Raw genomic sequence first — 27,351 nt, forward strand, 5'->3', positions numbered from 1 at the left:
GATATTCCATGGATATAGGATATGGCTTGGAGTAAAGTATATTTTTCCAGTATCAGTACTACCCAAAGTCATACTTACATACATACATACATACATACATACATACTTATATACATACAATTATATATTATACATTATTATATATTACATATTACATATTATGTTATATATTATATATTTATTATATATTATATATGTAGTTCCTATAAAAATCTAGTGCCTGTGTTCACATACACAGAATAAAAATCCTTCATGTAGTCTTTTACCTAGAAAAGTTCCAAATACCCAAAACTAGTTTGAGGGAAAAATGAGAAAATCTGTGGGCAGTTTCAAAACATACTGAAAGTTATAATAATAAAAACATCTTGATACTTAGGAATGAACAAAATCCAAGAAATAAATCTTATTGTTTTTGGTCACTTAATTAACAATGAGAGTGCCAAGAAAACATTGGGGAAGGATCACTTTAATAAAATTTGATAAAACTCAAGGTTGATGTCCACATAGGCAAGAAAAGACAATAAAACCCTTGTGTGACCTCACATATAAAACCATCTTCAAAGGGATTGAAAGCTCATGGCACGGATCTGGAAAGGTAAAAGTGCTAGAGCGCAGTGCGGGAAGAAGTTCCCTGATGTTCTGTAAGCAAAGATACTTTGGAACCTGAGCCCAAAAATATGGGCAACAGAATCCACAAGTGAGGTTGTATCAGTCTAAAAGGAATCTACAGGGCAAAAGAAATGACCACTGCAGTACAAGGCCTATGGGGTGCCGGTAAAATATTTGTAGACTACACCTTTGCTAAAGGATAATATCAAAATGGATGAGAAACTCCCCAAATTGAACATCAAGAACCGAATAGTGTGATTATCACTAACCAAATGAATAGGTCTCAAAAGAAAACTTAGAAACAGCCAACGGGTGTATGCGAACACATTTGAATATTACATTATCAATTATTTATTAACTATTATTTGAGTTTTTAAACCACTATGAAATTCAGTCTCATTGTTATACTTGCCCTTATGAGATGAACAAAGACAAGAATATGGACAGGCCAAAGAAGATGTGGGGATGACTGTGTGGCCTCCACCCTAAACAAAGAACTGCAGACCACCAAGGAGCATGCCAATTTGTTATCCAATAATAAACGGTCAACCCTGAAGATACACACATACATACAAGTAAAAATTATAAAATAAGAAGCTGGTAGTGTGTGTGTGTGTGTGTGTGTGTCTGTCTGTCTGTCTGTGTGTGTGTATGTGTGTGTGTTCGTGTATAACAGCAATTAATATAAAAACGCCAGGAATTCGAGAGAGTGAAGAGGAATATGAGGGGTATATAGAAGGATTTTGAAAAGAGTTAAGAGAAGGGAGAAATAATGGAATCATATAATATCAAAATAAAAGAAAAATGTCAAAAATTCTTGAATAATTTCTCAATATATTCTGTCTCATTTTGTTTTCTTAAATAATGTTCATTAAAAAGTTCTGATTTTCTTTTAAATAAAAAGGCAAGAGAAACCAAGTAACAGATCTTTGGGAAAGGAATGCTACACATTATTAAAAGAAAATCTAAGTTGTGTGATTGTTACAGAAAACAGCAAAAATGACTTTGAAAACAACACATCCATGTCATTCAGAAATCTTATTAGTGGCCATATGGCAAAAAGAAATGAAAGTAACTTGAAACAATATCGGGCCTCGCAGTTGCTGATGTATGAAACCAAATGATAACAAGAAATGAAAGTAATACGTTGAAAAAATAACTACACTAACAGTAGTCAGTGTGTGGAATGAAGTAAAATGTCTGTCAACACAAAATAATTTGTAGATGAGTGCTTTACAGTGTTCCACATGGGTCAAAGAAGAAAGAAATCTTGTGATTTAAAATAACATATAGAAACCCAAAGTCTTTATACTTAATAAAATAAGCCAGGTACAAAAGGACAAAAACATCATGATGTCACTCGCGTGTAGATTCTGAAAAGTTAATTTTATATGAATAAAGGGTAAAAGACATTAATAAGGGTAGTTGCAACTGCATCAAATACACTTCAAGATATGAATTACACACTATAATCTATTGCATACATAGTTATTTTTAAGAAATCTTCAATGTTCTCATACACATCTTGCACTCTGTATGCTACTCAACTCAATTTAGGTATCTAAATTGTAATGCAAACATTTATAAAAATATCACACTATACATTGCAATTATATACTGTTTTTATTACTCCATTATACCTAAAGAATTTTGAAAAATAAATACATAAAACATTTTGTTAATTCGATCAAAACAGATACAGAAGCAGTAAGCATTGTTCTAGCTTCTAAATTAATGATTTTACTTGAAGTTTATAAAAATGTATGGGCAATTTCAGCCAAAAATGACTTCTAGAGTTCACAGTAGTTATTTCACGTTTGTAAACTAATAGCACCAATTTCCTGGTAGTTGATTATCTATTCTGAACATGGCTCTTCCAATTTACCTCGTCTGAATTCGCTGCCCAGTCAGGTGTAAATCGAATAGTCCTGGCCGTACACTTTCAAAACAAATTGCTCTGTGGAGCGGCTTTATGTAAATAGAAAGACTGTTTATAGAGACACAGATTTGGACTCAGTATTGGGCTTCTATGCCCATCTGTTATTGTACGTAACAATAATTGAGTCATACTTAGAGTTTGACAAAATTCTTGAGCTCATAATTACACTCATAGAGGTAGCAATTTTCAGTCCAAAGAAAGTGCCATTTGCTAATCAATGCATTCTTTTTCTTCAGTCTTTATTGCCTTTGTCTTTAGAGTTTCAGTTAAGAGTGGGCTTTGGACTTTAAAGACATTGGGTTATGACCTCACACCTACCCTTCAGCTAACTGCTAATTACTTGGTAGAGCAAGCCATTTTGCTCCCTGAAATTCAGCTTCCTCAAATATAAGAATAATGAGAATTTAAAGGACGTGACATGGATAGAACAATTATCACAAGGTTTAGCATACATAAGTACTTCATTACTGTTATTTAGCAATTATTAATATTATTGTGCTTCTTTCAACACATTACAGAAATTTCCAATAAATTTATATTTAGATGTGTTTATTATCCAAAAGCTCAAGATAAAAATTACACCTATAAAAGTAATCAGAAAATTAAAGTTATATAATGAATTTTAAGGTTTGCAGTGTTTTAATGACATATATAAATATATCTGGAAATGTGTGATGGATCGCAAAGTTCTGTATTTGAGACCTTGACAAGATTTTAAATCACACAGGAGGTAATCAACCCTTCTGGATCACCTGTGAGGGATTATTTAAGCTGCAGTAGTTGGGGGAATGCCTGTAAGGGATTATCTTGATTAAGTTATTGAAGTGGAAAGCTCACTCTAAAAAATGCTAACAACATTTTCTGGTCTTGGTTCTCAGACTGCACAAAACAGAGAAAGCTAGCTAAACAACAACATGTATTGATTTCTTCCTGACTGTGGATGCAGTATGACCAGTGGCTTCATGCTCCTGCTGCTTGATATGACTGCCATAATGGGCTGAACCTGGAAACTGTACCAAAGTAAATCCTTCTTTTCATAAGTTGATTTTGCCTTGGCATTTGATCAGAGTCACAGGAAAAAATAAGACAGATGCCATTTTCTTCTAGAATATAAAAATATTGAGCTAGGCAGAAGAGTAAAATTAGTATTGTATTTTAAGTATTCTTTCTATGGCAGCCTATAATTTATTTTCTAAAGGCAAAAAGTTATATAATGCTCAAATATTTGTAGGTGAGAATTTGCCAATCATACTTTTAAAGTACAGATGGGAAAACATCGTGGAAGAGGTGGGAAGAGTGGGTTATCAAGTATAAAGCAGGTGTGAAGTAGCAATGACCAAAGGCATCATTCAAAGCACAAAAGAAAATGGAGCCTAAACACAGACTAGATGCTAGCTTATAAGTAGATGGGTCGGCAAGGTTTGCATTTGAAGAACACACCTAAAACGTTGCCAACTGCTAAAGAATGCAAAATATCAGAGTTTGAAGGGGATTCTTATTGTGCACAGTGGGTCCTTTTCATGGAGAGTGTGGAGTTAAGATTTGTATTTTGTACATGAGACTTTCTCACACTATGTATCTTTTGATGCTATTGTCTCTTTGTGAGGCCTAAATGAACGCAGCATAAGGATCATCGCGTTAGTCACATTATCAGTATAAAAATTTTATCAAACCTAATTCTACCCCCATCTTCCAATTCTGTTACCACTAATAAAGCATTTTAGTTTGATTTCATTTATAACATGGAGTAAATTATAGAATAAATAGTGTTTGGTCACATCTTATGGATATCCAAACTATTTTTCCTTTATTATTTTTTAAAAATATAATTTCCCAAAGAACATAATAAGCCCTGTTAATGACAAAATGGCAACAAAGAAGAACTAATTTTATTTTTTCTAAAATACTTCTTCAAATACAATTACAATTAATAACACATTTGCTGGTATGTAAAGGAAGTAACTTCAATGTTCCTTCTCAAAAATTAGTGTATTTCTTATACTAATTATTAGAAAGTGCCTTTTACAAATCGAAATAGCATGACCCATGTCTTTATGTATCTACATCATGTGTATATGTGTGACATATACAAATATATGCATAATTTTATTTGTTTTTAGTGCACAATATATTTCTATATGTGAATTGAATATAAAATATTTTATTAATTGAAGAGCTATTTTCTTCTCCTTACCCTAAGCAAAAAAAAGAAAGAAAGAAAGAAAGAAAGAAAGAAAGAAAGGAAGGAAGAAAAGAAAAAAGGTAAATTCTTAAGTGTGATGAGTTTGTTAGGATTTGTTTCGTTGAGTGAAGGAACAGGATAATTGAGATATCAAAGGGAGAGGAGACAAATAAAGGAAATGTCAATGAGCTATTTCCCTTTCTGGAAGGGTGCTGAGCTCACTTCTACAGAGAGCTCCGAGGGAGAGAGAGAGAGAGAGAGAGAGAGAGAGAGAGAGAGGAGGGGGGAGAGGAGAGGGAGGGCAGGAATTTATTTTTACATCCATTATTTAAAGTCTACCCCTAAGAAAGTTAATTCATACAAGCTTAGCACATCATGGCTTCAGACTGTGTGGACTTTACAGTATTTGACAAAGGAGCTTCCAAAAAGTATGGGGAACTGTCCACCACGGCAGTGCTGAAATCATGGGCTGCAGCACACAGCAGGACTATCACATCCAAATCCCAGTTTGACATTTATAACCTACATGACTTGAAATAAGCTACTTCATCTTTGTAAATCTCTGCTTGTGATAACAATAGCATCTTCTTCTTTTGAACTTCTGTAAGAGAAGCTATAATATGTTTCCTGGGTAACTGTTTATTAGGTAGTTGAAGAGAAGGTGTTCATCCTTATTAGAAGGTATTATGTCTAAAATGGATGCATGAACCTTGATTTGTCAGACTGGAGCCTGAGTACTGGCTCATGGGCTGTTAGGCATCAAAGAGCAATTTAAACCTTTTGATCGTAACCTTTCTAAATTGTACCTGTCAAAGGTATGCCAATGTACCAATTCATAGGTTCTTGTAAGGCATATGAGAAAAAATAAGCAAGTGGTTAAAATTACAGCCTGTTCTATTGGGAGCATGCAGCAGTGTGTGTTTCCTATTTCCTATGCTGATCTGTACATCTGTACACTTATGTGCTCATTCTCCACTAATCTCAGGGATTATAATAAGTGTTGGACTAATATTTTATTTGAAATAACTTATAAACCTAAAATATTACTAAAACATATTGCACTAGAATAAAAATTGGAATAGTGGGCTGGAGACATAGCTCAGTAGTTGAGAGCAGTTGGTGCTTTTGCAGGGAATCCTGAAAGTTTGGTTTCTTGTAAACATAAATTAACTCACACTCATCTTCACTTCCAGTTCATGAACACAATGTCCTACTCTGGCATCTGCAGCCACCAGAGATGTAGAGGAATGCATATACATACATGTTGGCGAATACCCACACAGACACAGACACAGACAGACAGACACAGACAGACAGACAGACAGACACACACACACACACACACACACACACACACACACACACACACATAAAAAATAAGTTGGGACACTTGAAAGAAGAGTGGCAACCTAACCCAGGTGTGGCAAGAAAAGCATCAGAGCTATTTAAGGACCTTTTGAGCAAACATATATTTGTAAGACTCCTCACTATATTTGATAAGTAAATAAATATTTTTAACGATTCGTGCTTCATGAGGTACACACGTTTTCTATCTAACATAAACAACCTAACCTTGTGCCCACCCTTTAAGTCCTTGAGTTTTTATTCAGGTATCCTCACCGGTTAAAAGGTTCTATCTGTGAACTTATGTTTATTCAAAACAGATTTCTCCAACCCAAAGCTACAGTATTGCACCTCTGATGGATAAAAATCACAAAAATAAGTCTGTGCAAAATAACTTTGGAGAGATGGGAGGTTTTCAACTCCAGAACTGGTTAACAAACTGGTTAAAAGTCCTGAAGTTGTAAAGCAAAGGTCAATGACATCACAAATGTGTTCGTGAGAGCTGTGCTGAAGCTTTGATACTGAGGTCATGCTATTAAACAGCAAAGGGCATTCAAATGAAAGATGCTTTTAGGAGAAATATTTTCCATGTCTCTTCATAAAAAGTGGAAGTTTTCTTCTTTGTTTTTCATGCTATTTGTCAGAATTGTGAACTTTCAGCTCCTTTGTGTATTGTTGACATTTAACTTTCTTTAAAGGAAATATCTCTTGATAAGCTTACTCATAGATACATATAGAAATGAGTATTAAGTTGTCATGTCAAGGTGTATATTTCTAAGATGGGATTGGTTAAATAAATCACTTTTATTAATGAGAGTTGAGTGCAAGAAAGAAATATCTAATACCCAGATAGTGGCTTTTATTTCCTTCAAGATTTCTTTTTATTAAAGGTGAATTCTTGTTTTGAATTTGAGCATTTTATTTTACATTTTAAGAAATTGAAATAATAAAATGTGTTTAGAACAAAGCATACAGGCTAGGCAGAGTCAGAAAGAAAGGTAGTAAAAGAATTTTTTCTCTGTACTATATTTGGAGAACAATAATTAATTATATAGCAAATGAATTTAAAATGGTACCGAGCCAAATTTCTTCAAATAAAAGGATCTCCTTTTCCCCAGTGGATGAGCCATGGCTTCCTCCATCCTCTGGGCTTTTGCTTTTACTTCTGCTATTGATTTTAGCTGATAAAAATTTAATAATCCTTTCTTTGGAATTGTGTGGAGCTTTTATCTCTTGTGCATCCAAAGGAAAATAAAATCTAGCTTGTGTCAGAGTTATGTTTTAGATGGAGGAATTACTTGTATAGATTTTTTAATCTCTTAAGAAATACAGTCCTTGTGTTAGTGTCTCTTCACCATTACATAGTGAAGGAAGAGCTGTTCATGATCATAAAGCACTCATAAAGCTTGGAGATGAATAAAGAAAATGAGAAAGTAGGAGTCATGAAAATATTAGCAGCTATCCATGGGAAGTTTCTCTTATAAAACATTCATAAAAGAGTGGAAACACAAAGAGGCTATCTTGACACATATTAAAATATGAAGAGAGGACCACCCAAGGGGAAAGCCATGACTCACTATAGACACACACACACACACACACACACACACACACACACACACACACAAATTCAAACCGTATTTCTAAGAGAAAAGTCAGAACACAAGTTCAAAAAGAGTATTATTAATGGCTTAGCTACATGTGCTCATTTCTTCACTGCTAGACTTATTTTGTTCGCTACTCAGGAAACCTGCTTCAGAGGCAGGAGACCTGATCATACCGCCTAATACCTGCCCTATTATGCCATGCTGCGTTCTAATCTCCAGTTGGGAATATGACGTGAGAGTTGACCTTGGAAATCGGTTGCGATTGCCTGGTGCACACATTTCCGATTTAGCATCTTCAGACACAGTGTTGCTGTACTGGAAGTAGAATTCACACTGCTAGTTTGGAGAAGATATTGCTCCTGGGTTTAGAGAGAAACGTTGATTTGATTTGGAGTTAATGAATGATGAATCTGTTCTATAATGATACGTCAGCTTCACGCTAAGAAGTGGAGCTTCAGAATATCATTATGGAACTCAGGTTGCCGGACTAAGTTGTTTTACTTTAATTGAGAAAACCCTTCTGAAGCCTGCTCTACCCTGGGACAGAATGCACAGAGTATACACAGTACAAATAAAAGCAATTAGACTTACCACCTTGGATTTGATGGTATACCTTCCCAGCATGCCTGATTAGGTTCCAGTCTCAAAAGACATCTTTGTTCAGTGACTTAACTGTTTAACCTCCAGGTAGAAAGTGCAGCTAGGAAGCATAGTATGCCCTGGAACATAAACAGGGCTATTTCTCAAGTGCTATATACAGATTTATAACATTTTGTATATACTGGCAAGTCGTGTTGGGTTTTATAAGAGTCTCAGCTACATGGAAGGGTTGTAGTATACCCCCCGCCCTGTTTTTATAGAGAATGACCTCATACTATTAATTATTAATTATCTACATGAGAATTTCTAAATTTATACCTAAGAATTTTGCTCACAGAAGTCTTATTTAACTATTCTGGTCTAGAGGGATATATTGTGATGTTTTCATCAACAAATAAATAAATATATTTTATCATATTTGCTGGTCTACATTTTACATGTTAGATTTATGAGCAACAAACAGGCTTTTAGTAATTTTTCTAGAGCTTTTCTAAGCAGTTCAGACAATCATACATGTTATTTTTTCAAATTTCATTGTGAAAATAAATTTAATCATGATGGTGTTTAACTCTAACACACACACACACACACACACACACACACACACACACACACACCCCTATACTCGTTCTCCATATTTTGACTATAGGATTTCTTGTTTTGTATGTCAGAACCTTTAACCATATTAAACTATATAATCACTCTTCCCTTTGTTCATGATGTCACATCCTGGGGCTACACAGTCTGTCTCTAAAGAGCTACCCCTGTCTCAATATTCATTACATCATATATACATATGCACATTCACACACACAAACACACATAGACACAAATATATATATATATATATATCATATTATCACATTAGCTGATCTCTATTTCTCAAGTTAGATTTATGAGGAATAAACAGGTTTTTAGTAATTTTTTCTAGAGGTTTTCTTAGTAACTCAGACTTAAATATACATATATTATAGGAAAATTATATATATGTGTGTTGGTATATATGTGATATATATATATATGTAGCTAAAGCCTCACATCTCTTTACTCAGTTTCTCTTTTGTCAATTTAATGTACCCACAGAGAAATTCTGCTTTCACCTGTGAGATGTAGAGTTTAGATGTCATCGCGCCCTCACGACCAGGAAAACTGAACACACTGAACATAAAAAATTTTGCAAGAAATTATTCAAGAACAAAGAGCATATGGCAAATTATAATCCTAAAACATGGAGAAGCAGATAACCTGAACCTAACGCTGCTTATCTGAGGCAGAAACCAGTGGAAACAAACAAAAAGAAGCTGTAAGCCTAGAATGATTGCTTTTAACAACTCTTAGAGACTGAGGTAGGAAGAGCTTCATGAAGAGAAGCTTTACAATTGTAGAGTTACCACCAGAAAGTTGCAAAGAGACAATGAGACTATCTTTGCACCTTTGTCATTCAAAGAAGGAACACTGTGAAATCAGTCAAGAGGTCTCTCAGCAACTTATGTACTCTATATTATAGGAAAAGACCGACATGAATAGCATCTCACTGAGGAAAGTGACATTTGTCCATCTCGAGCCCTTCTTCCCTTCCCGTCTGACTGAAAAGAGGCATATGAAAATGAAAAAATTCTGTTGAAGATGAGCACGTCGTCCACTAAACCTACTGCTTACATTTACATCACAGAACAATTTCTCTTCCCAATATCTTATCGCTACATTAATAGAATTACAGTAGATAACTAATTCATTAGATCTGTAAAAGCTTTGCAGCATAGATTATATATGAGAAATGTGTAGAAAAACGTGTTCATAAAAAATGGAACCACAAGGACACCTGGAGCATACGATGAAGCAAGCAAATAAATGAGAACTATTGGGAAACAAAGAACATTGGAGAAGGCATACACAAAGGCCAATAGATGCTTTTTTCTTATTTTAATATATCTAAATAATTTTAAAAGCATAGTAGTAAACTATACTGGGCAATTGTGATATACAGACATGAGAAATGTGTAACAAGCATATTATTAAAGATAAGTAGAAAGGATCAAGAGTATTTTCTTATGATAAGCCTTCTAACTAAAAATGTAGAAAGAATCCCAACTATTGGAAAAAGAAGCAAGTCAAAGTATAACCATATAAAATACTTTATAGCAAAAAGAAAAGAAAAGAAAAATAGGAGAATCATAAAAGGGGAAATAGTACAACAAATAGAAAATAAATGTCCATATTTGAATTGACTCCAGCTACATTACTAATCACTTCAAATGTTAATGTTCATAGCACATCATATACAAGAGAGAATCTGCAAAACAGAAAATTAAGATTTTGTACTATAGTCTCTACAAAACATTCACTTTTCACAACTTCAAATAAACTAAAAACAAAGAAACATAAAATGTACTCCATATTAACTATCATCAAAAGCAAGGAGTTGGACCTACAAGATAGCTCAATACATAATGGCACCTGATACCAAGCCTAACAACCTGAGTCCAAGCCTCAGGACTCACGTGGTACAAGGAGAGAACCAATCCCTGAAAGTCATTCTATACTCACAACACATCATAACACCTGTCTGCTTATATGTACACACGAGTGTATACACACACACATACACACGCACACACACAAATGCATGCCTGCACATACATACACACACATACGCACACACACACATGCACACACAAACGCAAATAAATAATGCAATAAAGTGTCTGTAGCTATGTTAATGTTAGGCAAATTAGACTTTAGATCAAGGAATATTATAAGGGACAGGTGTCGTGACATAATCACAGAAGAGGTGAAAATTCTGAGATAACTGTAATGACTATACCTGTAACTAACCAGAAAGCATGAAGATATGGGTTATCAGACTAATGCAAATAGAAGGAGAAATAGACAATAAATCTGATTATCTGCCTCTTTTATATCTGTAACTGATAAAGAAGTTAAAAATAAGAATATTATTGACCTAACAGCTCTACTATCCAAGTCAGTCTAGTTGACATTGAGAAAAGCCATGGGGGAGGTGTTAACTTCAGTTATCTAAGTATAAAAAAGAATTAATGATAAGCATAGATGAAGCAGTAGAAAATAAATAATAGAAGTAGTAGCAGAATTAATATTATTAATACTGAAATAAGGAATGCCATAAAGAACATTAATGAGGCCAATTGCCAGTTGTTTCAAAAGCTTAACCATAACAAAACTTGAGTTATGCAACTAAAGCAAAGAGAAATTTTATTATCTGTAATAAATGAAGGATTATGACTACTGATTATAGAAACATTTAAAAAATGTGAACACTTATAGCCACAAATGCATGAACCCACTTCCAATAGGCAATCCTTAAGAGCACGTCTTAATTAGTGTTTCTATTATTTTGATAAAACACTATGACCAAAGATCAGGTTGTGGAGGGTTTATTTGGTTTATGCTTCCACATTGCTGTTCATCATCAAAGGAAGTCAGGACAGGAACTCAAACAGGACAGGAACCCAGAAGCAGGAGCTGATGCAGAAGCCATTGACACAGAGCTGCTCACTGGCTTTCTTAATGGATCGCACAGCCTATTTTCTTATAGAACCCAGGACCACAAGTCCAGTGATGACGCACCCACAACGAACTGGGTCCACCCCCACTGATCACTAATTGAGAAAATGCCTTACACCTGGCTCTCATGGAGTTGTTCCCACAACCGTGGCACCTTCTTCTCTGATCACTCTAGCTTGTGCATGTTAACACACAAAACCAGCCAGTACAGAAGACAACCTACAAAAGGAGAAAAGTGCCAACAAAATTCTCCTAAATCTAGAAATCTTTTCAAAAAGAAAGCAACAAGTTTATAGGGTTCAGCTGGTGAATTCCACTAAGTAATTTAAAAACCCACATACCTATGGACACGAGATCTTTGACAAAAGAGCTAAAACCATACAGTGAAAAAAAGAAAGCATCTTCAACAAATGGTGCTGGCTAACTAGAAGTCTTCATGAAGAAGAATGCAAATTGATCCACGTTTATGATCTTATACAAAGCTCAAGTCCAAGTGGATCAAGGAAATCCACATAAAACATTGAAACTAATAGAAAGTGAAAAAGAGCCTCAAACACAATGGTGCATGGGAAAATTTCCTGAACAAACCACCAATGGCTCAGGCTCTAAGATGAAGAATTGACAAATGGGACCTCATGAAACTGGAAAGACCCAGCTATGCCACTCCTGGGGATATACCCAAAAGATGTCCCATCATACCACAAGGACATGTGTTCCACTATGTTCATAGCAGCCTTTGCAATAGGCAGACCCTGTTTTTAAAAATAGAAGCCAACACTACCAACACACTACCAACACACACACACACACACACGCACACGCACACACGCGTGCGCACACGCACACACACACGCACGCACGCATGCGTGCGCACACGCACACGCACACACACACACACACACGCACATGCACATACACACACACGCACAATGTTCATAGCAACCTTATTTGTAATAGCCAGAACCTGGAAACAACCCAAATGTCCCTCAACCAAAGAATGAATTCAGAAAATGTGGTTCATTTACACAGTGGAATACTACTCAGATATTAAAAATGAGGAAATCATTAATTTTTCAGGCAAATGGACAGAACTAGAAAATATTATCCTGAGTGCAGTAACCCAGACCCAAAAAGACATGCATGGTATATACTCACTGATAAGTGGATATTAGCCAAAAACTTCAGAATACCCATGATACAACTCACAGACCATAGGAAGTTTAATAAAAAGGGCGGCTCAAGTGTGGACACTCTAAACCCACTTAGAAGGAGGAATAATATTATTGGAGGCAAAGGGAAGGAGGGATCTGGGTTGGAGAAAAGAGAGGGAGGGAAATATGGTCAGCATCTAGTATGTAGGGAGGCAGGAGAAAAGCCAAGAGAATTGGCTTTTTTTGGGGAAATGACACATTGCCCTTTGAGGAAACCAAAGTATTCAACTCAACTTCCATTCACTCCATTCCCTGTATATCCAACTTTTAATGCTTCTGGTTTGAGCTCACATTTACAAAACAAAATAAAAAAATTCTTTGATCACCATTTTTAGAGAACATTCTTCTCCTGTTTTCTCATGAATTCATCCTAGAAAAAGAAAACAAGTTACTTATGTTATGTGCTTTCTTTGGCTGTTTTGGCATATTTGATCCTGTAAAGAACCCCTCACCCTTACTCCTGGTGGTAACACCAATAAAACCTCATGTGGTGTTGTGTGCAGAAGCATGTGACTGCAAGTGCTGCATCTCCCCCAAGAAAAATCCGTCACAGGGCACAAAATTAAATTAGTTTTCGCTGTGCACAAACTTACAAGCACCAGAGTTGTTTTGGGTTGTGAATTTAATTTCCTTGTGGAATAAAAAGCAGAGAAGAATGGTAACCAAAATTCTGGAATCAGAGCCTTGATTTAAATTTGGACCAGTGTACCAGCCTCAGTTTCTACATTATTTGAAAGCATGATGTCATCCTAAGAGATGCAGAAACATGTTCCATGTATATAAGGGGCATTTGGTGAGAGAGATGACCAGTTGATGACTTCGTGAATCTTCCCTTAGTAAACAGTCTATGTTCAGTCCTTTATTTCATAGTCTTCATGCACATTTAATAAGCCTAGTACTTCATCCATATGTGATAAATCTGAATAGTTCATTCATATGTCATAAACTCAAGCATTTTTCCAGCATATACTAAACCCCAGTATTTCACTCATACAAACAATAATATTATGTAAATACTACAAATTTTCACCCAAAGTTTATTATGGCAGTTTTGAAAATTTCTTTATATTTACAGTTAGATTATTTCTTTTTTCCTATGCATTTTTCCTTTTAACTACATTCCAATTATGTGTATATTTACACATTTTAACACTAATATATTTTATTTCGATAATTATTGTAAGCATTTATCTTTTATAGTATGATGCTTCTATATATTATATATATAATAAATTTTTTACTATAGTCATGAAGATTAATATATTATGTCTCTTCACAATGTAACTTAGTAGGAAAAGAACCTGAAATCTGAACAAATTTCCAGTCTATACCATGTACAAACTTCCTGCTTTCCTTCTAATGGTTACAACCAATCAGACAGATTCAGCACACAATTACTATCTACCATGAGCAAGAAGCTGGCCAGCCATTGTTCAGGACTTGCTTCAGCTCCAAATCTCTGAAGATTAAAATTCAGCATTGGTTGAATGAATTCTGTCTTGAGCTTGAGGAAGGAACTTTCTAATCTTACTGTAGAACCAGTGAAATTCAGTGACTCATGATTAGAGAACTAAGGTCCCCCATGGGTGTGCTAGCAATCGGACAAAGCGTTCCTCTCCGAGGACACATGGCAATGACTACGTTCAGCCAATTAGAGGATATCTACCTGAAACCATATACTGGGATGAAGTCAACCCCATCCAGGAACTGCCTGTGTGAGCAAATCACTAATCTGAAACTGTTACAGCTTCAGTAAGTGATCAAATAGCCTGTGTGCTGAAGGCCTGGTTCCCAAACTATGGTACAACTTGGAGGTGGAACCTTTATAAAGTGAGTAACATTGTTTGAGGGTCACTGGGAACGTGCGTTAAAAGAGGATAGTCTCTCTCTCTCTCCCACACACACACACACACACACACACACACACACACACACTCACAAACACATATACATGCACACGCACACACACACACGCACACACACACACGCACACACACGCACACACACACTCACAAACACATATACATGCACACGCGCACACACACACACACACACACACACACACACACACACACACGCACACACACAACCCTGATTCTCTACCTCACCACAGGTCCAGTCATGATAAACTGATACCTCTAAAACTGTGAGCCAAAATGAATCTTTTATCTTTATACCGTTACTTCATCATCTCAGATTTTTGCTATATTGACAAAAAGTGGACAAACATCAGCTAAATCAAGGATAAATATAGAATCATATTTAACAGTCAATCAACACCCATAGCAGGAGATTGTGTGTTGCAGATAAACCAGGTTTTGGGAGTACTAGAGTATTGTAGAATCTTGCCTACCAGACTCACTGTTCATTTCTACTCCTGGCCGCTTCTTTACTGCTTACTTGTACTGCATTAAAAAGCCATATCAAGGAGAAAAACATACCTAGGGCAGTAAAATGGCTTAGTAGGTAAAGATACCTGCTGCCAAGCTTAACTTCCAGGATTCAGTCCCCGAAACAAACATAATGGAAGGAGAGAGCTGACCCTGTACCCTGTCATCTGTCTTCCACATATGCACACACACACACACACACACACACACACACACACACACACACACACACACACACACACGTACATGAACATGTATGAAGCAGATAATTTAAAAATATAAAAACTTAAAGTGGGTGAAAAAAAGATTATAGGTGACATTGTCCATCCTCGAGGTCATTTTTGTGCAAGACTGCGAAAGGTCGTTTTTAGAATAAATGATAGCTTGATTGAATAAACATTCTTAGGTCATTTTTGTTTCCTCTCAGAATTTAAGTACTTTCCAGATGGTACTGAAAGCTGTTAAGAAGAGCTTGCTCTTATTTATGGTTTCCTCAATCCCTCCCACTGCAGGAGAGAAGGTTTTCCATATCAATATTGATAAAGAATTCTGGGGTTTGTACCTATAATTTGCCTAGGATATCTGTTTTCATCTGTCCAAATTTGGTAGATATTTCTTTCACATATTTCACTTTATGTTTTTAAATGGTTTTCCTCTTCCATTAAATAGATTCCCTCCTTCAAAGATAGTGATCGTCCTTATATTAGATCATCTTTGGCCTCAGAATTGCCAACCTCCTATAATTTTTACGTCTCTATGTTTATATTTCTTTATTGAATTTATCATCCTAACTTCTCCCTCAGGGCTGAAATTCAATATTTTCTTCTCTCTTTCTGTTCTCATCTTGTTTCTAATTTATTTATTAGAGCTATAAATGTTGATGCTTTGAACTTGATTTGTTTTACTAGCTCTGAAATTTCCTCTTTCATTTTATTTGCGTTTAGTGCCGTGTCTTTGGCCTGATGTTTTATTGATTTTCGATTTTTATTAAGTTCTTTATAGCTCAAAACATACTTCAAAAGTTTTTCCTTCCTTCCTTAGACAATATATTTTCCTGATTGTGTATTTCTCATGCCTGGCAGTGCTGTATTCCATTCCTCTCTGCTTCGATATTGTGTATTTGTCCAGCAATTGGTAGTTTCTGAATACCATACAGTTGGTCATGGATATATTCTTAGTATAGCCATTAATTTTATATGAAGTCATGAGAGCCACTTCTCCTTGGCACTGCTACATTTATCCAAGCTGCAGCTTTCAATGCAAGATCTTGTTTTCTCTACATTTAAACTGTCATTTAGTTTGCATGTTGAAAACCAAGAAAACAGACCTGAAAACAAATGCCAACCTCAGAGAACAGCCCTCCATCTTAGCATTGGCATTCTTCTGATGTCTTTGTTGATTTTTTTAAACAAAAATCTCACTGCACAGTAGAGGATAACCTTGAATATCTGATCCTCCTATTCTTATATCCCAAGTTCGAGAATTATAGCAATATCTAGTTTGTTGATTCCTTGTTTTTTATTTTCAGAGAAGGACATTATGTTAGCCAAGCATTCTACCAATGGAAGCATTATATGCCTCAGCTCTGAATATCTTTACAAAGTAAAATCACACAACCAGCGCTATTTCCTGCTTATTTTGACTTTCGAAAACCAGGCTTCCCAGTCGGCCTAAACCCCTCCATTCTGGATCACTTTTATATTCCTGCTCACTGCTCAGGCACAAAGAATGTGCCAACAGCAGAACACAAGCCAGTGGATGATGACCTTTAAGTCCTGTCTTGGAAATCTTTTCTTCAATTTTGTTGTGTACCAGCCCTGGCACTCTCCAGTCATCATATATGAGGAGAGCTAAAAACGGTGATGAGAGCTCACATAATCATCTTTACCTTCGTTTCCATCTCCTTGTACTTGAAAATATAGAATTAAAATGCCTAAATATCAGTGGCTAAAGATTGTTGAGTAATCAGATAGCTATAAATATAAAGAGGAAAGAATCACCAATGTGTTTCTATGAAAAGTGACCTCTAGGACACACTGCGCGGTAGACAGTATGAAATTCAGCACAGCCTGAAGAGTAAGCCTTTAAGGAGAAGGGAAAATGGCAGGAAGTAATGTGTATGCTCACACAGTGATGTGTGTGCATGTCTGGGTAGGTACAAACATAACTAATGAATACCAGAGATTATAAGCCAGATATTATATACCTTGAGTTTCAAATACACACCCACATGCACATATACACACCAATCAGCACCAAATTAAAAATTAGTTTTAAAACATCTATGTTCTAAAGCCAGTAAAAATTTTTGAAGGCTTTTTAAGTCTTCAATTTCAACCAAATTATTGAGCCACCCTATTCAAGATAGACTTAACTTCATTACTTATTTCTGCAATGAACTTATGTACCTCTAAAGTTGCATCCTGAGATGCACGGGATTAGGATTGATGAATATCCTTTTTATTAAACCACAGCTGAGCCATAAACACAGACTTCAAAATATTTAGATTTCACTCGCACTTGGTCACCTTTTTTATTAGGCACTTGACATGGTTTCATGTAAAGCTTCTCAATCTACTGCCATGTCTAAAAAGTATCTATTGATTGTTTGAAAGACATAAAACATATTTATAGCAGTGAGTAAAATAATACTTGAAACATCTATGTACATGCATCTAGGTTAATATTTTAAAAATATTCATCTAAAGGATTCAATGATATTCATTCACATTCTTTTTAGTAAAACCCCATGTGTATATATTTTGTGTGTACATATATATGTGTCCTCATATATGTAGGAGTATATATATTTTCATTTTTGCTTATAATGGGCTTTTCTAATGGTGATGTATATTCAAATCGTTTGCCCATTTTTATTCTCCCTCTTAAAGATTTAGGGGGTGCTATATTTCTTTTCTCTCTTCTAATAATGTTTAAAGGAATATGTCTATATGTTCTGAATTTTATATTCTTTGCATAAATTTGTTTATGCATGTCACTTTGATATAAAATTCACACAAGATCAATAATTAATACATCAGCTTTCACTGGAACTGAAAAGGTTCTGTATAGCAAAGGAAACCATCTTTCAGATAAAGATCAGCCTATGAATGGGACAGGAATATATTTACTGCTGGCACATGTGATAGAAGGCTAATATCCAAAATTTATAAGGAACTCAAAAAATTACATCAAGAAAACTACTATATTTAAAAATGAGCTATGGGGTTGGGGATTTAGCTCAGCGGTAAAGCACTTGCCTAGCAAGCGCAAGGCCCTGGGTTCGGTCCCCAGCTCTGAAAAAAAAAAAATGAGCTACAAATCTAAACAGAGAGTTCCATACAGGGATCTTAAATGGCTAAGAAACAACTGAATCTACCACATCCTGAGTAATCAGAGAAATGCAAATTAAAACTACTTTGAGATTTTTGTCTTACACCAGTTAGCATGACCAAGATGAAAAAATAAATGTGATGAGGATGTGAAGCGAGGGGACTAGTCACCCATTTCTGGTGGGAGTGCAAACTTGTAGAGTCAGTGTGGAAGTCACTGTGGTCATTCCTTGAGAAAATGGAAATAGACCTTCCTCAAGATCCAGCTATATAACTCTAGGGAGTGCACCCAAAGGATGCTTCATTCTACCACTTACTCAAACATGTCCATTGCTATTCTAATTATAACAGTCATAAATTGTACATGTCCCTCAACAAAAGAATGGATAAAAATGATATAGAATATTTACACAATGGAATATTACTCAGTCATTAAAAGAAAAGAAACCATGAAGTTTGCAAGAAAGGGATGAGGTATCATGGATGAGGTATCCCAGACGCACAAAGAGAAACATTTTATTTATTTGATATATATGGATACACACACACACACATACACACACACACACACACACACACACACACATATATATATATATATATGTGTGTGTGTGTATATATATATATATATATATATATATATATATATATATATATATATAAAACAATCTAAATAAAACAACAAAATAAGTCAGGCTCTTGCCAAGGCTGTAGGTTTCTCTCTACACACTGATGTCAAGGCCCTACTGCTGAAGAAAACACTACACAAGTTGTTGAACATGGAGAACTGATGTCTACCTACATAGAGACTTTACCGTATAGCCTACCATCTGCATTAGAGTAAGGTACTCTTACTCTGCATGCTACTAAAACAGAGACAGGAAACCAACCCAGCCACATAACTTTTCATCTACAATGCTGTTATCACTACAAGATATGCTAGGGTGGTACTGGCATTAAGCTCTTAGGAGTAACCAACTACTATTGATTTGACTTAAGTAAGGCCTGCTTCACAAGATGGAAACCATACATGACACTGCTTAAGAGACCAATATCTAAGACCAGATAGCCCAAGGATGTAGGGTAAAGCCAGATAATACAACTGTTCTAAAGCAAAACAAACAAAAACCATAGCAATAAAATGGCTCCTAATGACATTCCTAATGACATACTCATAAACTAGTTTCTTATTCCTTATTCAGTCAGCATCAGATAAGATTCCCCCGAAACAAATGACAATAAATACAGTAACCCATAGCCAGACATTATGCAGACAATGAGAGACATTAAAACACTCAGTCGTAAACAGAATTTCTCCATCAAAACCTTCACTTCAGGGCTTAGGGAGTATCGGCAAAGAAGAGGCAAAAAGAGTGTAAAGGGCCAGAAGGCGTATGGAGGCCACCCGAGAAATAAGGCTCTCTATATCAGCATTCTGAAAGCTCAGATGACCTCACGGAGGCTGAGGTAGCAAGCACAAGGCCTGCATGAGTCTAAACCAGCTTCTCTGCTTTTCAGTACAGTTATTATGGGATTCCTAAGTGTTCTAATGTATGTGTCTGATTCTTGTGCTTTCTCTTGGGCTCTTTTCATTCTGGTTTTGTTGTTGTTTTTGTTGTTAGTGGTGGTGGTGGTGGTGGTGGTGGTGGCGGCGGTGGCAGCGACGGCAGCGGCGGCAGGGGCGGCAATTTTCAGTTGGTTGGTTGATTTGGTTGTTTGTTTTTTGGTTAAATTCTATTGTATTAATTTTGTGTCTCATCTTATATTTTATTTTATTTTTATCCCTGAGAAGTTTGTTTGTTTTCTAATTAGCAACAGAAAGTGAGTGGATGAGAGGGAAATTGGGGAGGAACTGGAAGGAGTGAGGAGACGTAATCAGGAATCTGTGGTGGGAAATATTTGCAATAAAAGAAAGAAAAAAGAGAGAAGTGGACATAGCCTGTCATGGTGTCTCATTCCTTCATCCCAGCTTTCTGGATACAGTTTCAGGAAGATCTGTGTGAGTTCCAGGCCAGGGCTGCATAGTGAGACCTTGTGTCAAATGCAGAAATGCCACACCAATAATTTATTGCTTTGACTTTTCCTCAGCAGATTTTAACACTCATCTGCCAATGAATCTCATAAGTTGCAATAAATACAGACTATTGTTACTTGTATGTTGGTGAGATTCCTCCATTCTTTTTCTCTAGTTGTAATACCTAGTTATGTGTTCTCAAATAATACAGTTTAGTTAAGTGTTTGTAAAAGTTAAACTCTGGTATAAGGGCGTATGCACAATGTTGTCTGTGTGTGGCTTCTTTCTCTCAATTCACAACTCCAATCTCTTCTATGCTAAGAATGACTGTAGTTATAGTTTCCTTAAATTGCTACACAAGACTGTTTATTCTAGAAAGAAAATCCAGGCTGCATAGGAATTTGAGAAAGAGTATTCTAGCTGGAGAATCTAACAAACTCTTTCTAATCAAGGAAGTAAATTTCCCTACGAAGTGCAAGGCCTAAGACTTTGGATTAAGTGTCACACAAATGTGGCTTCTGTTCTATGTAAATTAGCAAAATACTGAACTTATTTTCATTTGTATGAAGACCATTGGCCATGCTTGTATGATATGATACGATAAATCAAAACTGGCAAACACAATAGTGAGTAACAATAAAACAGAGTCTGACTTTCATGACACTGAAGTCTAATTCGCAGATATAAATGGGAAAAGCACACCAGTATCCATTTGATGATAAGCTGTGAGGAACTCTAGGACAACTTACAGCACAATACGGACGAGATGACTCTGCACTGGACTTTGGCCTTGTGTCTTAAAAACTTTCATCTTACTCTTTTTACTGTGACTATCACTCAGGGATTCCAAATGTCATGTGTTAGGAAACACAAGCAGTCGATAGAGAGATACACACAGAGAACAGCCCAAGTCCTGAGCTATAGCCTCATCACTCACCCTTCACATAAGGTGTCATATAGTCCCCTGGTCATTCAGCATATATTCATGGAGGGCTGCTCAAAAAGTTTACTTGTGAGCCAGGGACAGTGCCAGTGAAGTACTCAGCTGCACAGTAGTTCGTGTTGGTATTTTTCTCTGTGTGTCTGTGTCTGTCCCTATGTCTCTGTCTCTGTTTCTGTCTCTGTCTCTGTTTCTGTCTCTCTGCCTCTGTCTTTGTGCCTCTCTCTCTCTCTCTCTCTCTCTCTCTCTCTCATGTGTGTGTATTCCATTTGGTAATAATAATGTTCATATTTATTTCCCAAAATTTAGAGCTTGCCTTATAAAATATTAAAATTCTTATTAATGTTTGGAAACTAGCATCTGAAAGGGTAAGACAGGATTGCAAGTTCTAGGCCAGACTGGGCTACGCAGCGAGGACTTTCCTTGACAGAAAGAAGAGAAGAAAGATCTGAGTGGAGGAAGGAGTAGGTGGATAGATGGACAGAGGAAGACATGGAGGGAGGGACATTGGTTCTGAATAAAGAACAGGACATATGACATCTGTAAGTCTTGAGGAAAATGATAGTATCTTATTTGGAAAATTGTTAAAACTTAGTGGATATTATGTCAAAGACTGTAAGCCACAGTACTTTATAGAATATATCATCATGTGTTAATACAAAAAAAAAATGGCTGTTGGTAGTAACAAATAAGCCAAGCGAAGTTTTTTAAATCTGCTCTTAATTTTCAGATATAACCTTGTTCACTCGAATATCATTTTATATTTTTAAGCATCAAAGGACAGCTTCTCTTTTAGATCCAGTAAAAGCAGCTAAGATCAATGAACTTCATTTCTCAGCGTTCTTATTTCACATTACAAGGTTGCAGAAGAGCCTTCCCTTCAGTTTCAGTAAGGCACTTGTGTGGAGTTGAGTCCCACCACTCAGATACTCATGCACACACTTAAATATTCAGTTTCAACCCATCAATCGCAACGAAACCCACAGGGGCTTAAGCACAGCTTTGCCTAGAGCGCACCAACACTAACAGCAGCCAGACACGATAAGCACTATCATATTACACTCGTTCCAGCCACTTAGAAACAAATGCATGTTGAAGTATTTCCCTGTCTGCGTACTGCCCTCCTTCCTGGCATTTGTCAAGATATGATTGAAAAACAGCGGTAAGAGTATTAAGGTTCAGAGAAAAGCCTGACGTGTAATGGATTAGAGCACAAAATTAGTCAGCTCTCTCGTGATCCTCAGAGAGACCCTGCAACTGCTTATCTTTGATATACGAGCGAGAAGCGTGGAGCATAAATCTTTATCCTTTCCCACAGTGCACACAAATGTCCATGTTGGATCAGCTTTCCCGAAAGCCTGCATGTTCTCCTAAGTCCCACGAGGTCATAGGTGTCAGCTAGAAATTATAATTTCTGGAGTTAAGTACTCAGCTGCACAGTAGTTCATGTTGGTATTTTTCTCTGTGTGTCTGTGTCTGTCCCTATGTCTCTGTGTCTGTTTCTGTCTCTGTCTCTCTGTCTCTCTCTCTCTGTCTCTGTCTCTGTGCCTCTCTCTCTCTCTCTCTCTCTCTCTCTCGTGTGTGTGTGTGTGTGTGTGTGTGTGTGTGTGTGTGTGTGTATCCCATTTGGGTAATAATAATGTTCAGATTTATTTCCCAAAATTTAGAGCTTGCCTCATAAAATATTAAAATTCTTATTAATGTTTGGAAACTAGCAGAAGTTAGCATATCTTACTAGCAGCATGCAGCTGTCCTTCCGCTACATACTAATTAGCACACATATAAAAATACCTCGCTTGAATTTTGTCTCCATTGTTTAGAAGCCACACAGAGAAAGGTACGGAGAAGCACACTCAAATTGCTTATAGCGTGCCATTTTTTTTTAAATGCTGAAACGCTGACCATTAACTAAAACGCATCAAATAATACTTATGAACATATGACCACTTTAAAGGTTTCTTATATTTTCACTTGGAAATAGAAGTAAATTTGCATTCCTTGCCAAAAGCATATATTTTCAAATTATGAATCGTCTAAAGGTGTGAGTTGTTACTACCACGTATGGCAATTTCACCAATAAGGAGTGGAAAGTACTTTCTGCTTAGTTCCTGAACTCTGATGTCTATAGGCTGCATCTGCAAGGTAACGAACAAACTGTAAATGTACCCTCACCTGAGAGGAACAGCCCTGTACGTGTAAAATATCAGTGGAGTCAACTAATCAAAACTAAAACATTTTGTGAAAATATGAATGTCATTGTGTGAGATCAACAATTCTCTAAAGAAGAGACTAGTGGTATCCTTTGCCCTTTGTCACTAGTCACTGATCAGGTCAATAGAAAGCAACCTTAAAAAGAAATTAAACCACTGTCAAAGAACTATCCTGCTTGGTTAATTTTAGGAGGAAATTCTTTTACACATGTGCCTCGTGGGAATTTGGCATATTCATTCTATTTTGACTTCCTTTCTACTTACAGAATAAAAGGAAAGCAAAGTAAGAACGTGAGCATGAAGCAAAATAGATTCCCCACTGCAGGAAATTCTGCCACTATTACTCCATTTCCAGCACCAACTTTAATTATGGGAACTTTTAACAGGTGAAGGCATCTCTTACATTTTACTGGGCTTAGGGGCAATTTCATCTTTTCATAGAAGAGAGTTCCTAACATTCTTCTTGTTAGTAAATGACAAGAACAAACAGTTCCACCCTTGTGAACCAAATTCTCCAAGCTAAAAAGTAAAAATAATAGAACTTTCTTCAAATAATAGAATTAAGCGAAACCACTTACACCAAGTACTAATTGCAATATTAGGTCTCAGATATGATCTCTTACAGTTATGTTGAAATGGCCGTTGGGGGAGGAATATTGGCTCCCAAATTGTACTAAACTGGGATGTTAAACTTTGACCTCTGCCGTAACAATGTAAAGGTATTTAAGAGACGGATCTTCTGGAGGTAATTAAGTAATGAGGGTGTAACCCTATGGATCGGTTTTTAAAGGGAAAACATGAAAAAAGCCTGCGTTTCAATTTATTTTCTGTCTGTGAAAATACAACTCGACTTCATCTTTAAATCATCTCCAGACACTGACTTTTGCTTATGTGGTTCATGATTTGTCAGGCATCAGAACTGTATGGAGTGTTTGTGGTTTAAGTCACGTGGTGTTGCATTTTGTGAGGCAAGCTCAAAGTGACATACCGACGAAAAGCAATGGTTTCTGAAGTTATCACATTTAGTACTTGGGTTGAATTAAATATTGGTAGAATGTTTAGGAAACTATTCAGATTGTGATGAGAAGGGTAGAAATTGTGGATCATAAGAGGCACTTGGGTGAGTATTTCCTACATTGACTGAAGGGCAATGCAGAAGTTCTACAGGTTTGTGCTTAATGTTTCTTTTCATTAGGGGCTTTATTTATATTTCATGGAAATACCGTTTTTAAACCAGACGGAGCATATAGATAAAGGCCAATGCTTAAAGCAGCAGTTCTCAACCTCTATGTTCAACCCCAACAACCCTTTCTCTGGGGGGTCACACATCCAAGATCCTGCATATCAGATACTTACGTTCTGATTCGTAAGAGTAGCAAAATTACAGTTATGAAGTAGCAGAGAAAATGATGTTATGGTTGGGGGTCATTACAACACAAGGACCTGTATTAAAGGGTCACAGCATTACGAAGACTGTGAGTCACTGTATTAAGGAATTATAATGTGTTTTCACTTAGAAAAAGTAACAACTCATCTGGTGTTGTTTCTGTTCTCATTGTTCTGTTAAATGCCTCACAAGAAGCCATTGAAGGATGGAAGGTTGTATTTTGACTCACTGCCCAAACGCTCAACACTGCCTTTGCTTCTGCGGACAGCTCAAATTCAATTCCCAGCACCAAAATGGGTCTCATAACTTCCTGTAATACCAGAAACCTACCCCTTCTTCTGGCCTCAGAGAGCACTAAGCATACGCATGGTATGCATACATACATGCAGATGAAACTCTTACACATATAAAATAATAAAGTAAATTGTTTTAAAGTTATTCTCAGATAATTGACTGAATAATGAGCTTATCATCAAAAATATTTCTAAAAGAGAGTTATGGCCCATACAACATAGAGGAAGTCTTTAATGCTTCTTTGTTTTTATGTATAAATATATTTAAAAATAAAAATACATAACTTTAAGTATTCTTTTATTTAAGCCTTTTTCATTTTGTGAAACTTTATAAATCCATTGTCTGCTGTGTGGGATCTTTTATTGCTGTAATAACTATGTAGCAGTGTCCTTCAGGATTGAAACCTTCTGTTCTTCAGGGAAACTCTTTAAGACAGAAAATAAACAACTCAAAACAGCTTCAGGCAGTCCTGAAATTGAGCAGAATCCTAGGTTCAGTCTTCCCCAAAGTAAACAATAAAGGCTGTTGAAAGACTCTGAGACAAGACAAACTTCAACGAAAACTGAGATCAGATAAGCTGCCTAGAACCAGCAACATGTCTACCCGCCTGGAAGAGGTGTAGACCAACTGAGTCACTTGGAAAGGACATGTGGGTTACACTGAGCTGCATCGAGAAATGCTGTGTGCTCCAGATTCCAAGATTTTATGCAATGTCATCCAGGCTGATGTGGGCCTTCGTGACACAGGTGTCTTTTCAATCATTTCTGCTCCTGTAAGGAATCCCAATAAGACTCATGGGTTCACCCAATTGGACTTCGATGGTGTCTGTATTTTGGTCTGTTATGTGTTTCTCATCGGGGATGATTATACTTGGGTCAGATACCTCCTCAGGAGCCATCTTGTCACACAACAGATAGAGAAAGAGTTTTATTGATCTTTTTAAAGTTTCTGGGCACTGTGTAGAAGTTGGTGAGCTGGAGTGGGCCACCTTAAGAGGACATTTTCATAGCATGGGCACATGGTTTTATTCACAACACAGAGAAGGGGGAAGGTAAATACCAGTAAGACCCAATCCAATGAATAGATTAACATAACACTCACAGACTTGCTACAAAGCTGAAAGGTTCTATCATATGTTAAAGCCCATCCCAGGACCAGGAAAATCACTTAAGAAATCCTGATGTAGGGAACAATTCAAATTGAGGCTACACACACTGGGATAATTGAATATATGATACTCATATCCAAAGTGTACTGTTAATTAAACCTCCTTACATAAAAAATAAATGTACATTATCTGTAAAGTGTTTTTCCACCTAAAATTGTCTTGGTCTAGGCAAAATATAAGTTTACTTAGGAAAATAACAACTGTATTTAACAGTTAAAAAAGAAGATTAGCTCTAGAATATGAATAATGTTTTGTGGGTTTTGACTATTTGTCATGTATATAAACTTGCATTTAGTTAATTCATATGATTTCATTAAAAATCCCTGAAGTTTAATAGACTGAGGGAAAGAAAAAAATTGTTCATGAGCTCCATCTTCACAGCTGATGACCTGAACCCTGGCTTCACATTTTCTCTTTTTCATTCAAGCCCCAACACTTTCCTCTGTTTCAATGCTACATCATTTCTTCTTCCTTTCAAATTCCTATTCATCGCCAACCATGTCACTACATGTCTAGTTCTGCTTTTCCAGAATATCATATCAGGGAATAATACAGTATTTAGCCTTTCCCACTATTCTTTC

This window comes from Rattus norvegicus, chromosome 20 (assembly GCF_036323735.1).
Source record: "Rattus norvegicus strain BN/NHsdMcwi chromosome 20, GRCr8, whole genome shotgun sequence".
NCBI classification, from domain to species: domain Eukaryota; kingdom Metazoa; phylum Chordata; class Mammalia; order Rodentia; family Muridae; genus Rattus; species Rattus norvegicus.